This window comes from Dromiciops gliroides, chromosome 5 (assembly GCF_019393635.1).
Source record: "Dromiciops gliroides isolate mDroGli1 chromosome 5, mDroGli1.pri, whole genome shotgun sequence".
NCBI lineage: Eukaryota > Metazoa > Chordata > Mammalia > Microbiotheria > Microbiotheriidae > Dromiciops > Dromiciops gliroides.
The window spans coordinates 69961006-69975139 of NC_057865.1; the positions used below are offsets into that span (position 1 = coordinate 69961006).

The 14134-nt window shown below is 38.0% G+C and overlaps 1 protein-coding gene across 1 annotated transcript in view; it reads right to left on the reverse strand.

The window, feature by feature from the left end:
• Window positions 1-14134, reverse strand: part of EPC1 (enhancer of polycomb homolog 1) — a 112003-nt gene that overhangs the window by 77229 nt on the left and 20640 nt on the right. The window lies entirely within an intron of this gene.

Sequence of the window (14134 nt, forward strand, 5' to 3'; positions counted from 1 at the left end):
CTAATTTCCATCCTGAACTAATGGCTTATTCTGGCCCTCATTTCCTATACTGGTATCATGAGAGGGTTGTATTTCAACTCCAGGACTTCTTTTAGCTCTAAAAGGTCAGTGAAAAACAAATAATCTCTTGTATCTCTGAGCTCCTATTACTTGGATAGTCAGTTCTACTGATGTGGGATAGAATTTGGGGTCAAATTAATTGTCCCAAAAGAAATACAAGACTCAGTGACTCAGTTTTCCAAGTTTTATTGCAATACTGTGAGTGACCACAGAGAGAGAACCAGAATAGTGGAAAGGTATCTCTGGAACAGTGAAAGAAAAGACAGTTATATTTATAGTATGGATAAATTGATTATCAGTCTCATTATAATAATCTCCACCTTGGGGAGGTACATGGAAGGGCCTGTCCTTTTCATTATAATTTTCTCCACTCAGGGGTGTGACAGGGGAGGGTTTATCCTAATTTGGAGTTCCTGGGGGTCCTAAACCAACCCCTGAGGCGGGTACCTTTTTCAGTGGAGGTGTGTTTTGGGGGTTTACGTGTCATAAGGTGAATCTGGGGACAAATTTGGCCTTTTCTGCGCATGTCTTTTTCTGATTCCCATGGCTAGTTTCAAAGTATAATCATTTTTCATTAGAATTTCTATAGGTTGTCTTTTTCCTTTATTGTTATTTTGACCTGACCAGCTCTGGTCCGTTATGGATGTTGATCACTATGGGTACAAGAACCTAACATAAGTTATCCATTAACTGGGATCGACTCCCTTTTAGAGCTAATATCTGTAGTAGAGCTTGGGTCTTGGGTTTTTCTATTAACCCTTTTTGCCTCCTACATCATTACGAAACTTGGTTAGTTGTTTTATGTTTTATCTCCACAACTAAAATATAATAAACTTCTGGAAGGCAGGTGCCATGTCTTCCATATTTCATATATTCTTCCCAAATGTCTAACAGAGCAGTCATTTGCTAAATGCTTGTAGATCGATTGATTTGCATATATATGCATGTCATATGTACACATACTTTAAATGTTATCACTATAAAATCCTAGTTGATGGGAAATCTTAAAATATTAGAATCTTTTAAAAAATGGGAATCTAAATGCCTTCATCCTCTAAAATTCCATGACAGATTAGTTTGTGAAAATGTAGAGATCTCCCCCCACCTCCAAAAAAAAAAGTTCTTAAAAGTTCTTGGGGAAATTGATGCTCCTAAAATTAAAAAGTTAATACAGCACCGTTTTTTAAATTATTGTGGTTACTGTATTTCATGAAGTATTGCTACTTATATATTAATAGCTATTACACCCATTTTGTCAGTAGGCATTTATTATTAATTAATATCATATATACCAGCAAAGAAAAGCCCTACTTTAGTCTCTCAGAGAGACAGCATGTGGTCCCAAGGCCTAAGAGCATGAGCCAAGGTGGCAATCTTAGCCTGCTCAAGGCTCTTATCCTCTTTTGATAGAGGTGGGTCATTATACATTGATCAAAGTTAATTGGTTAGCATCATTCAATTCCATTGGTTGACATAACTTAAAATAAAACTCTACAGATAACAACTGGAAAAAGTATGCAAAAGACACTCACTCAAGTTGCTTAAGGCAAAGTCCATTATCTAGATGTGGTTTAATCCCATCAGTCCTTCACTGATCTAGACAAAAGAATCAAAGAATCAATCTCCATTCCTTTTGTTCACCTGGATTCATCCCAGGCTGGGACAGAACTTTCCAGGGTAAGGGGGAAGAGAGCAACTAAACTAATCTCTGGGTCCCCCCCAAGAAATCCATTATTAATAATTATTTTCTCATAGCACTTTAGTTGTAAAACACTTTGTAATTGTAAAGTACTAAGTACTCTTATAAGTTCTCATTTGAGGGGGCAGCTTGGTGGCAGTGGACAAAGCACCGGCCCTGGATTCAGGAGCACCTGAGTTCCAACCCGGCCTCAGACACTTGACTCTTTCTTACTAGTTGTCACTTAACTCTCACTGCCCCGCAAAAAAAACCCCCACAAACAAACACACACAAAACCTAATTTGAAGGAAAGACAGTTAACTTCTGTTTCACATTTTATTCATGAATGATGTAGTAATTATAACAAATACCCAAACTGGAGTTTCCTAAAAATACTTTTTAAAGAGTGTCATGGGGCAGCTAGGTGGTGCAGTGGATAGAGCACCGGCCCTGGAATCAGGAGTACCTGAGTTCAAATCCGACCTCAGACACTTGACACTTACTAGCTGAGTGACCCTGGGCAAATCACTTAACCCTCATTGCCCTGCAAAAAAAAAAAAAAAAAAAAAGTGTCATGGGGCTGGTCTAAGATATTTCAATTACAGTTAAATCTCCAATGTGACCTTGGGCAAATCCTTAAATTTCTCTAGGTCTTTTTTTTTTTTTTTAGTTTTCTAAAAAAGAGAAATAACCTACGTCCCACATGGGATGCTAGTGAATGTCCATAGTAATTGTTAGCTCCTCAGAGATTTAAAAAACTCTATAAACACAAAGGACTTTATTTTATATTATTTGAAAGACCAAAGTTGTGGTAAAGTTAAAAGCCAGTCAAAAAAGTTTCACTAAAAAAAAAAGTTTCACCAAGAAGTTAGAAGTGATTGATTGGGCATTTTCCACTACTTCCAAGTCTAACCTTAATTTCTTAAACACCCAGATTGGTAAATCACCTTATCATTGTTTTGCTAGGCTGGCAACAAAACTGAAGAAAAGGAAACAATAGAGATTAAGACCATTGTAGTAATGTTTGATGGGGCTATTTCTAGATGTAGTTGATGAGTGGGAATAGTGAGATATACAGAGACTAGTAATTTGAGACATTAAAATAACCCCACAACTGAATATTGACTGAATGATGATATTGCTCAATTAGTTAAAAAAATAAAGTCTTGGTTTTTGTTATGATCTACATGTCTGTCTGCCAAGTGAAACCAACAGTTTAAGTGTTGCTGGCTTTTATGAAAATTTAATTAAGTGGTTGGAAAGCATTATGATATTTTGCTTGAAGCCTTTCATAGATCATAGCTTGAGAGCTGGGACCTTAGAGGCCATCTAAGGTCAACTGCCTCCTTTTACAGAGGATACTAAGGCCCAAAGAAAATGTGATTTTCCCAAGGTCATACACCTTGTAAGTGCCAGAGGTAGCATTCACACTTGACTCTAAATTCATCCCACTTTCAGCAGTACCACCTTTCTCTTAATAATGCTTTGGTTAGTATTTAATCAAAGGGCTAGTAAGTGTTAAGTGTCTGAGGCCGAATTTGAACTCAGGTCCTCCTGACTCCAGGGCCGGTGCTCTATCCACTGCGCCATCTAGCTGCCCCGATGAATTTTTTAAAAAATTAAATTCCAATGATTAGTTTATTAAAAATAAAGGGGGGGGGCAGCTAGGTGGCACAGTGGATAAAGCACAGGCCCTGGATTCAGGAGGACCTGAATTCAAATCCAGCCTCAGACACTTGACACTTACTAGCTGTGTGACCCTGGGCAAGTTACTTAACCCTCACTGCCTGGCCAAAAACAAAAATAAAAGGGTGTCTTTGAAAACTAAAAGATTAAAGAATTAAAAATAAGGCACATTAGTAGGAACATTTAAAAATTATTCCATTTAATTATATAAGTATATATTGAGAACCTACTACATGCAGAGTAGTAGGCATTGAATATGAAAATATTGAGGGAAACAATCCCCATTTTCAGGAATCAAAGAATTAAAGAATCTCGAAGCTGGAAGAGACATTCGGAGTCATTCATTCAGCACATGTTTATGAAGCACCTGCTGTGTACAGTAGTTAGCACTAGACATACAAAGTTTATATAAGATGTCTTTGACGCCATGGAGTTAACAGCATATTACAGGATGAGAGGAAAACACAAATGACTATAACACACTATTGAAAAATACATTATAGAGGCACAAAACAAAGGTGCAAGGAGGTCAGTACTGGAAGGGGACAGACATCCAGAAAGTTTGATGGAGGAGATGGTGTATGTATTGGATAGGAAATCAACAGATGAGTAGCTAAAAGACAGTTTTCCAAATGAATGTGAATAAAAGTATAGAGGCAAGAAAATACCAGGTATGTTTGAAGGCAGAAAACAGTCTATTTTATCTGGACCTTGGAATGTGTTTAGAGGGAGTGGCTTGAGAAAAGTAAAGGGACATGATTGTAGAGGGTCTTGAATGACAGACAAGTGAATGTGAACTTTGCTTGCGGAAAGAGTCCTGGCTCCTGAATCAGGGGTTGTTGTTATTCAGTCATGTCTGACTCTTTGTGACCTCCTGGAGCAGTGCAAGCCAGGCCCTTCTATTCTCCACTATCTCCTGGTCTGTCCAAGTTCATGTTTGTGGTTTCCATGACACTATCTATCCATCTCATCGTCTGCAATCCCCTTTTCCTTTTGCCTTCAGTCTTTCCCAACATTAGGGTTTTTTTCCAATGAATCCTGTCTTCTTATTATGTGGCCAAAGTATTTAAGTTTCAGCTTCAGTATTTTATCTTCCAGTGAATAGTCTGAATTAATTTCTTTAAGTATTGACTGATTTCATCTCTTTGCTGTCCAAGGCACTCTCAAAAGTCTTCTCCAACACCACAATTTGAAAATGTCAGTTCTGTGACACTCAGCTATAACAGCCACACATTGCTATTGGAAAAACCATAACTTTGACTACACAGACATTTATTGGTAAGGTGATGTCTCTATTTTTAAAAATGTTGTCCAGATAGAGCACCGGCCCTGGATTCAGGAGGACCTGAGTTCAAATCCGGCCTCAGACACTTAACGCTTACTAGCTGTGTGACCCTGGGCAAGTCACTTAACCCCAATTGCCCCACAAAAAAAAAAAAAAGTTGTCCAGATTTGCTACAGCTTTCCTTTGAATAGAAATGTCTTTTAATTTCATGTCTACAGTCGCCATTAGCAGTGATCTTTGAGCGCAAGAATATGAAATCTGACACTGCTTCCATTTCTTCTCCCTCTATTTGCCAGAAAGTGATTGGGACCAGTTGCCAAAATCTTAAGGTTATTTTTTTTTTAATATTAAGCTTCATGCCAGCTTTTACACTTTTTTCTTTCATCCTCTTCAAGAGGTTTCTTAATTCCTCTTCACTTTCTGCCATCAGAGTTGTATGGTCTACATAGCTAAGATTGTTGATATTTCTCCTAGCAATCTTTTTTTTGGGGGGGGGGTGGAGAGGCTGGGCAATGAGGGTTAAGTGATTTGCCCAGGGTCACACAGCTAGTAAGTGTCAAGTGTCTGAGGCCATGGGGCAGCTAGGTGGCACAGTGGATAGAGCACCGGCCCTGGATTCAGAAGGACCTGAGTTCAAATCTGGCCTCAGACACTTAACAATTACTACCTGTGTGCCCCTAGGCAAGTCGCTTAACCCCAATTGCCTCACAAAAAAAAAAAAAAGTGTCTGAGGTCAGATTTGAACTCAGGTCCTCCTGAATCCAGGGCCAGTGCTTTATTCACTGAGCTACCTAGCTGTCCCCTATCCCTAGCAATCTTAATTCTGGCTTTTGATTCATCCAGTGTGGTATTTCACATGATGTACTCTGCATATAAGTTAAATAAATAAGGTGACAATATACAGCCTTTTCACACTCCTTTTCTGATCTTAAACCAATCAATTGTTCCACTGTTGGTTCTAAGTGTTTCTTTTTGACCCACGGGAGACAAATAAGATAATCTTGTACTCCTACCTCTTTGAGGACTTGCCACATTTTGTTGTGATCCACACAGCAAAAGCTTTAGCATAGTCAATTAGCAGAAAATATATTTTTTTTCTGGAACACCTCTTCTTTCTCCATAATCCATTAAATATTGGCAATTTGGTCTCCAGTTCCTCTGTCTCTTCAAAAACCAGCCTGCTTCTCTGCTAATTCTCAGTTCATATATTGCTAAAATCCAGGTTGCAGAATCTTAAGCATAACCTTACTGGCATGTGGAAATGAGTACAACTGTTTGGTAATTTGAACATTCCTTGGCATTTCCCTTCTTTAGAATTGGTACATAAACCAATCTTTTCCAATCCAGTGGCCACTGTTATATTTTCCAGATTTGCTGGCAGGTTGAGTGTAGCACTTTAACAGAATCATCTTTTAGGGTTTTAAGTAGTGTAGCTGAAATTCCATCACCTCCACTAGCCTTATTGTTAACAATGCTTCCTAAGGCCCACCTGACTTTATTCTTCAGGATATCTGGCTCTAGATCAGTAACCACATCATCATGGTTATTGGTGATGTTCAGATCTTTCTCATATAGTTCTGAGTTTTGTTTGGTTTTTTGTTTGTTTTTTGGGGGGATTTTTTTGCAGGGCAATGGGGGTTAAGTGACTTGTCCAAAGTCACACAACTAGTGTCAAGTGTCTGAGGCCGGATTTGAACTCAGGTACTCCTGAATCCAGGGCCGGTGCTTTATCCACTTTGCCATGTAGCTGCACCTTTCATATAGTTCTTTTGGGTATTTCCATCTCTTCTTAATCTCTTCTGTTTTTGTTAAATCCCTACCACTTTTGTCTTTTATTATGCCTATTTTTTTTGCATGAAAGTTCACTTGATATCTCTAATTTTCTTGAAGAGATCTCTTGTATTTCCCATTCTATTGTCTTCTTCTATTTCTCTGCATTGCTCATTAAAAAAAAAAAAAAAAGAGGGGCGGCTAGGTGGCGCAGTGGATAAAGCACCGGCCCTGGATTCAGGAGTACCTGAGTTCAAATCTGGCCTCAGACACTTGACACTTACTAGCTGTGTGACCCTGGGCAAGTCACTTAACCCCCATTGTCCCGTTAAAAAAAAAAAATTAAAAATACCTCCTTATCTCTCTTTGTTATTCTCTGGAATTCTGAATTCAATTGGGTATATTTTTCTCTTTCTCTTTTCCCTTTCCCTTTCTTTTTTCCCCCTAGAGCCATTTTGCTTTCACTCTTCTTTTTCTTTGGAATGTTTTATATTACTACCTCCTGTACAATATTTCAAACTTCTGTCCATATTTCTTCAGGCAGTCTACCAGATCTAATACCTTAAATGTATTCATCACTTCCACTTTATATTCATAAAGAATGTTATTTAGGTCATACCTAGATGCTCTGATGGTTTCCCCAACTTTCTTCAACTTAAGTCTGATTTTTGTAATAAGAAGGTCATGATCTGATCCAAGTCTTATTTTAACTGACTGTATAGAGCTTCTTCACCTTTGGCTGCAAAGTATATAATTAATCTGATTTCTATTTTGACCATCTGGTGATGTTCATGTGTACAATCTTCTTTTGGGTTGCTAAAAAAGAGTGTCTGTTAGGACCAGCAGGTTATCTTGCCAAAACTTTATTAGTCTCTGACTTGCTTCATTTTGTACTAACTGGCCTATTATTCCAATTATCTTTTTTTTTTTTTATGAGGCAATTGGGGTTAAGTGACTTGCCCAGGGTCACAAAGCTAGTAAGTGTAAAATGTCTGAGGTCGGATTTGAACTCAGTTCCTCCTGAATCCAGAGCCGGTGCTCTATCCACTGAACCACCTCAATTATCTTTTGATTTCTTACTTTAGCATTCCAATCCCCTATGATGAATGTGACATCTTTTTTTCGTGTTATTTCTAGATGTTGTAGATCTTCATAAAACTGAGCAACTTTGATCTCTTCAGCATCAGTGGTTGGAGAACAAACTTGTATTACTATGATGATGAATGGTTTTCCTTGGATTCCAAAAGATAAGGAACAAAAGATATCATTTGATCATTTTTGAGATTATACCCCAGTACTGCTTTTCTCGCTCTTTTATGGACTATGAAGGTTATTCCATTTCTTCTATGAGATTCTTGCCCACAGTAGTACATGTAGATTATCTGAATTAAATTCACCCATTCCCTAGGATTCAAATCCTGCCTCTGATGTTTATTTACTTCCTGAGTGACTGTAGGCAGGGTGAGTAACCTTGCTAGGTCTGAGTTTCCTAATTTCTAAAATGAAAGTGTTAGCCTTTGTGAACTCTGAGGTCTGAGTCACTAAAGATTTTTGAGCAGAGTGACATAACCAGCTTTGTGCATAAGAAATATTGGTCTAGCAGTAGTATAAAGCATGTGTTGGGAGTAGAGGAGAAAACTGATTCAGAAAGACCTGTTAAGAGACTGGTCCGGCTACTGAGGCCTATAAAAGTTAACATATTCATATGGTAGCAATGGGCACAGAGTGAGAAGGGGAGATGTGAAAGGTGTGTAAGAGGAATTGGAGGGGCATTATACATGACTGGATATGAGAAGTAAGGAAAGGGAATAAATCAATCAAAGGTTTCAGAGATAAGAGGCTAGGACAATGCTGATGCCATAATTTATTGAATTTATTTGCCAAGTGAAAACAATAAGGAGGAACATGTTTAGTGGGAAACATGAGAACATTCAAGTATGTTAAGTTTGGGGTGGTAAGAAATCCAAATAGATATAAATATAATAAATCACAATTTTTTCAATTAATATATTGATTATTATCTTAATCAAATGACTTATGATTATGGTAAATCTCATAACTAAAGGATGGGGAAAATCTCACTCACAGGCCTGGGAAAAGATTTGGGCATCACCTGCATGAAAGTGGTATACAGAAGAACATCAACAGTATCATATCACTGAAGCCAGGGATGGTCATCAATGGTCAATCAACGACAGAGAGATCAATGTGATAAATACTTATTAAGCACTGACTACATGCAATACTTAGTTCTTGCCCACAAGAAATTCATATTCTGCTTGGGTGGGGGTGGCCAGAGCAATTAGGGAGGGATGTAGCACATAAGTATGTAGGTAGCAAGTGATAATTGGTGCCAAAGGAGAGATCCAAAGTAATGGGGAAAATTTTTAAAGTGAGCAAATTCTTTCAATTGGGGATAAGGAAATGTTTCACAGAGGATGTATCATTTTATGTCAGTAGCTTTCTTAACCTTTTTTTGTGCATGATCTTCCTTGGCAATCTAGCAAAGTCCATAGACTCAGAATTTAAAAAAATTATAATAGAAGGAAATGCTAAATTTCAGTTATAGGTCAGGGAAAATAAAGATGCTATCTTCCCCCCAACTAAATTCATGGGACTCCCTGAAATATGTCTGTGAATTCCTTGGTGAGTCTGTTCTCACCTCCTCTCAGGTTAAGAGCCCTTGCTTTATGTGGTGAGCCATGAAGGTAGAGAATGATTGTGAAAGAGGGCTGAAATGGGAGAGAGAACACAGGAAGAGCTGAAATGTCTGATTCATGCCATCTCTTTTGGCATGAACGTAGAGTACATAAAGGAGTGTACCATAAAGTGAAGCTGGAAGGATATGTTGAAACAAGATTGCAGAATGCCTTAAAAGCCAAGTAGGTCAAGGGTTCTTATTTTATCTTAGAGGCAACAGAGAAGCACTGAAAGTTGTTGAGCTGGGGAGTGACATGGTCAAACCTGTGCCTTAGCACAACATTCTGGCAACTTTGCATTTTTTGGAGAGTTATAATTGTTAGGTAATTTCCCCTTATGTGACAATGAAATCAGCCTCTACAAATTCCACTCCAGTTGTTCCCTCTAAGACCAAGGCAAACAAATCCAATATCTCTGATTTATGACAATTCTTTTTTTTTTTTTTTTGGTGAGGCAGTTGGGGTTAAGTAACTTGCCCAGGGTCACACAGCTAGTAATTGTTAAGTGTCTGAGGCCGGATTTGAACTCAGTTCCTCCTGACTCCAAGGCCGGTGCTCTATCCACTGCGCCACCTAGCTGCCCCTTATGACAATTCTTAAAGGTTTAAGACAGTTCTTACAATCTCCCTAGTCTTCACTTCTTAAGGTTTAGCATTTCCAGTTCTTTGAACCAATTCTTACACAGTCTGGTTTTGAATTCCCCCTTCTAATTGAGTCCCTTTCATCTGGATCCATTTCTACTTATCAATATCATTCTGAAGAAGCGTCACCTGTAACTAAACATGATATTCCACATGTGATCTGACTATGCCATAGTGCAATGATAGTATTACACTCCTACTCCAACTGAGTTCAGCAAATACTTTATTAAGTGACTGCTATGGGCATTGCCCTGTGCCAGGTGATGCAGCAAATACAAGGGTTACATAAGTCATGGCCCTGACCTCCCAGAATTTGGAATTTCTTTAAGAGGGGATAAGACAACAGCATGGATAATAATCGAACAAGTATTTATTAAGCCTTTACTAAGTGCCATGCACTATAACATAACTATGCATGATGAATAAACAATATTATATGAGGAGTGATGTGTTACAAAAGACAGTGCTAAATGGGGGAAAGTATTCCTGCTGGAGGGGCATCAAGAAATGCTTTATCATAGGGATGGGGGGGGGGAGGGGGGAGGGATCACCTAATTCATCTCTCTCATTGTGAAAATGAGGGAATTGATTTGGCCAGCTCCATATGGGTATGAAGTAGCAGGGCTGAGATTCAAATCCAGCTTCTCTGACTGAAGACAGGGAACTCTTGCCACTCTACCACATTGAGGTACTTAGTATCTGAGGTAGAGTTTCAGCTAATGGAATATAAAGGGAGTGAGCATCACGAGTAAAAATAAGGAGGTAGGAAAACAAACAAAAACAAACAAAAAAAAAAGGGGGCAGCTAGGTGGCACAGTGGATAAAGCACTGTCCCTGAATTCAGGAGTACCTGAGTTCAAATCCGGCCTCAGACACTTGACACTTACTAGCTGTGTGACCCTAGGCAAGTCACTTAACCCCCATTGCCTGGCCCAAAAAAACAACAAAAAACAAAAAATATGGAGGTAGAAAAGTGGAGATCTTCTTCACAGGGCAAAGAATAGTCCAATTTATCCTGCATAGAAGGTAAACATAAGAAAATGCTAGGAAGGCTGAATAGTTCTTCAGATTGCTAGGCAACTGAACTTCACTCATTGGGTGATAGGGCAGAATATGAAGGATGAGTTGGAGGCAAGAAGAAAGTGGAAAGACCATGGGTAGGTCTACCAGATAAGTGGGAACAAGAGTCATACTAAGGGGCAGCTAGGTGGTGAAGTGGATAGAGCACTGGCCTTGGAGGCTGAGTTCAACTCCAGCCTCAGCCACTTATTAGCTATGTGACCTTGGATAGATAGGATAAAGAATTATTCAATTTAGGTATATACTTTAAAGCTCAAATCTTGCTTCTCACTCTGTTTGAATAGAGTAAATTTCTGAAAACCTATGGTAATTTGGGGAAAATAGCTTTCATTTATGGTCACATGGAAAGTCATTCTGTCCTTTTTTCATGATGAAAGTCTCCCTAAGAGAGCATAACTAGATCTATTGGGAATGGAACAAGCAATTGCATACAGCCTGGTTCCCAAATTGCCCCCAAAATGCTCCCTAGAAAGAGTTTTGTAAAACAAATAATGATGTCTTAGCATCTTCTGGTGGCCTACTATGGGAAATATTGAACGGGAAAAAGAACATGTGGTTCTTAAGCTCCTTAAGGACTAAGTCCTTGAAGACTGGAATAACTATAGGAGGCCTTTATTCATCTGCCCAAATGCTAATGCCTCCCCTACCAATTACCTTGTATTTATCTTTTACTGTATTTTGTGAACCTCCTGGAATAAATAGAATGAGGAAAATCTCATTTTTGCCTTTGTTTCTCCATCACTTAATACATTCTTGGCACATAGTAGGCATTTAATGAATGCTCTTTTGATGGACTGTTTATTAACTTAGTCCCAATAATATTTATTTTTATTAATTTTTCAATGATCAAACATTTATTTTTCCCCCTCCACCTTTCCCCATCCCATTGGCAATAAAAAAAGAGAAAATACTTATAACAAATAAACATACTGAAGTAATACAAATTCCCTTTGGTCATGTTCAAAAATGTATATCTTGGGGCAGCTAGGTGGTGCAGTGGATAGAGCACTGGCCCTGGATTCAGGAGGACCTGAGTTCAAATTTGGCCTCAGACCCTTGACACTTACTAGCTGTGTGACCCTGGGCAAGTCACATAACCCCAATTGCCTCACCAAAAAAAAAAAGGAAAAAAAATTATATCTTATTCTATATATTGTTCCATTACCACTCTGTCATGAGGTGTGTAGCATTATTCATTAGTGGTCCTCTGGAATCATAGCTAATCATTGAGTTGATCAAAGAAGATTCTTAAGTCTTTCAGAATAAGTTCATTTTTCACAATCTTTAGGTTATAGTATAAATTATTCTGGTTCTGCTCATTTCATTCTACATCAGTTCCTACATGGCTCTGCAGGCTTCTCTGCCTAAATAATTTTTTTTTGGCAGGGCAATGAGGGTTAAGTGATTTGCCCATGGTCACACAGTTAGTAAGTGTCAAATTTCTGAGGTTGAATTTGAACTCAGGTCCTCCTGAATCCAGGACCAGCACTCTATCCACTGTGCCACTTAACTGCTCCCCCTAAATAATATTTTAATATTCTGTTCTGAACACTCCACACTTACACAAAAACTTTCAGTTTCTACCCATTGCATTACTTCCACAGTCTAGCTCCAACCTATCTCCCAACCTTGTCCCATGATACTACCATTCATTATGAGAAGTTCCTATTCTAGGCAATGGATAATCACTGAAAAGTTTTTCAGTAGAGCTGTAAAATGTTCAAAACAGAGTATAGTGGAGGAAATGGACAAAACCTGTATTCCAAATATTATTTGGGCCAATTTAATATATCAATCAATCAAAAAGCATTTATGAAACACTTACTATGTGCCAGGCACTATGCTAGGTGCTAGAGAATATAAAAATAAAAGTGAAACTGGCCTCCTGTCTTCTCATTCTGCTCACTCCCATCTTTAAGCCTTTACTTATTACGTTGTTCCTCATTCCTGGAACTTACTTTCTACCATTTATTTCTCTATTGAAATGCCTACCTTCTTTTAAGGTCCACCTTAAGTACTGACTCCTGTATGAATGAAGATATGAAGCTTTTTCTAAACTCCCCCTCCATCCCCACCCAGGTATATTTCTTAGAGCCCTTTACTTGGACTATTCCTTTGTATTTGTCTCATACTTCTTGAATCACAGTCATTTGCTTCATCTTTTCTTTTTAATTGATGACTTTTCCCACAGTTAGATTGTAAAGTGGAGAGTTGATGTAAAATATGTCTTCCATATAGCAAACATTTTATTAATGTTTGATGAATTGAATAGAAAAAAAAAAATTGAGCCCAGGAAGGGCAGTTTGTCCTTGAGCAGTTGTTCCACCCCTTTGACAGATAATTATATTCTAGGGTTACTGTGATTGTTAAAGAGAGGTAGGTTTAGGATCATTATCATTGTTAATCATAAACTTTAATTAACTCCCTAGAAACCAGGTTCCACCCATGTTTATGGACAAAATTGTCTTTGCTGTTACCCATATGACAGGATTATTTTGAGGATAAAGTAAAATCAATGTCAGATCTCATTATCACAAATGTCATTAAAATCAAAATCCACTTATGCCAAATTATATTCAACATAAGAAAACAAATATAGAAAAGTCCTCATAACTCAGTATAAAGGAATTTGATCTACATATATAGGAACTATTGTTAATAGCATACTAGTAGGTTTTATATTCTATGATATTTAGTCTCAAATCAGATATTACATTAAAAAGCCTTAACAGTTTGTTTATTTCATTTTCAACATAAGAAACTTTAGCACAAAAATGGGGGTATTTATAGAACCTCACATTTAGGTTTATAAACATAAGTAAAATTTTATCAAGTTCTCAAGTTCAAGAAGTTAAGTTTTGATTTATTAGTCTCTAGTGAAGACAACACCCATCAGTGATGCAATAATAACATTCAAAATTAAATTGAGAACAGATGTCAACATGGGCACCATCTACTAATGTGCTGATTATTAATGGCTGAAAAATTGTAGCCCAATACCTAAAAAACAGAAGCAATAAACAGGTCTTCATAGTCAGAAATAAAGAAGAAAATGGAGCCAATTCTCCACTTTTTTGCCTGCCAGGACACTTTGCTGCTCACCTGGCCCAACATGAATGAAGAGTGTGGCTCACCCATAGTACTCCTCCAAGCACTTGACTCCTTCCAGATTCTGGGAGAGCACAGAGATGAGACTCTTTTCCCTAATGTCATAGGATTATAGATTTAGAGCTGA